This window comes from Chiloscyllium punctatum, unplaced genomic scaffold, assembly GCF_047496795.1.
Source record: "Chiloscyllium punctatum isolate Juve2018m unplaced genomic scaffold, sChiPun1.3 scaffold_1042, whole genome shotgun sequence".
NCBI lineage: Eukaryota > Metazoa > Chordata > Chondrichthyes > Orectolobiformes > Hemiscylliidae > Chiloscyllium > Chiloscyllium punctatum.
In genome coordinates this window covers 15,662-17,500 of record NW_027310776.1, presented here as the reverse complement: position 1 = coordinate 17,500, position 1,839 = coordinate 15,662, and positions in this window count along the sequence as shown.

Below are 1,839 nucleotides of genomic sequence, written 5' to 3'. Positions count from 1 at the left end.
TTTTCGACTTGGTATAAATCAGTAACCACTGACACTTAGAATATTTTCGGGTTGGTATAAATCAGTAACCACCGACACTTAGAATATTTTCGAGTTGGTATAAATCAGTAACCACCGACACTTAGAATTTTTTCGAGTTGGTATAAATCAGTAACCACTGACACTTAGAATATTTTCGGGTTGGTATAAATCAGTAACCACCGACACTTAGAATATTTTCGAGTTGGTATAAATCAGTAACCACTGACACTTAGAATTTTTTCGAGTTGGTATAAATCAGTAACCACTGACACTTAGAATATTTTCGACTTGGTATAAATCAGTAACCACTGACACTTAGAATATTTTCGGGTAGGTATAAATCAGTAACCACCGACACTTAGAATATTTTCGAGTTGGTATAAATCAGTAACCACCGACACTTAGAATTTTTTCGAGTTGGTATAAATCAGTAACCACTGACACTTAGAATTTTTTCGGGTTGGTATAAATCAGTAACCACCGACACTTAGAATATTTTCGAGTTGGTATAAATCAGTAACCACTGACACTTAGAATTTTTTCGGGTCGGTATAAATCAGTAACCACTGACACTTAGAATTTTTTCGAGTTGGTATAAATCAGTAACCACTGACACTTAGAATATTTTCGGGTTGGTATAAATCAGTAACCACTGACACTTAGAATTTTTTCGACTTGGTATAAATCAGTAACCACTGACACTTAGAATTTTTTCGGGTTGGTATAAATCAGTAACCACTGACACTTAGAATATTTTCGGGTTGGTATAAATCAGTAACCACTGACACTTAGAATTTTTTCGGGTTGGTATAAATCAGTAACCACCGACACTTAGAATTTTTTCGGCTCAGTAGAAATCAGTAACCAAGCGCATTTTTGAATTGGTTACTGATTTCTCCGTTCGAGTTGCGGCTGCGGTTGGCTTCAAATAGTGGTGGGGGCTTAATTATCGCCGAGGGGAGCATGTCCCGGTGGTGTGGCCGAGGATGGAGTGCCTTTTGAAGGGGGTGTTTCTGAATTTGGACCCTTTTTGAGTTGCATGGCCGGATGGGTGTGGTTTTGAAGGGTGTGTCTGTCTGGAGTGGCACCGGCGTTGGTGTGAGGCTGAGGGTGGGCGTTCGGTTCCTGGTTAGGGATAGGGAAAGGGTGAGACTTAGCTTTAGTGCTCGTGCCCCCGATTTTGGTAATGTTTGACGTCAATTTTCCAAGGAGGCGAATGCAAGGCTTCAGAGGGACTTTGAGTGTTCGGGGGCGGGGTAGCTCAGCCGGATTTGCCCCGGCGGTTCTGCGGACGGTGTTGACTTCGAGGGCGGACCGGCCCCCGTGTTCAGTCCGAATATCGTGCATTGTTAACGGCGGGAAGTGTTCCAAAAGGGAATGGGATTGAATGTGACTGCTGAAGCCGACTTTGAGACCTGTAACGCGGGTAGCTCAGCCGGATTTGACCCGGCGGTTCTGGCGACGGTCTCGCCTTCGAGGGGGGAGCGCCCCGCGTGTTCAGGCCGAATTTTGTGCATTTCCATCGGCGGGAAGAGGTCCAAACGGGAATGGGATTGAATGTGACTGCTGAAGCCGACATTGAGACCTCTAACGCGGGTAGCTCGGCAGGATTTGACCCGGCGGTTCTGCCGAAGGTCTCACCTTCGAGGGGGGAGCGTCCCGCGTGTTCAGGCCGAATATCGTGCATTGTTAACGGCGGGAAGTGTTCCAAACGGGAATGGGATTGAATGTGACTGCTGAAGCCGACATTGAGACCTCTAACGCGGGTAGCTCGGCCGGATTTGACCCGGCGGTTCTGGCGACGGTCTCGCCTTCGAG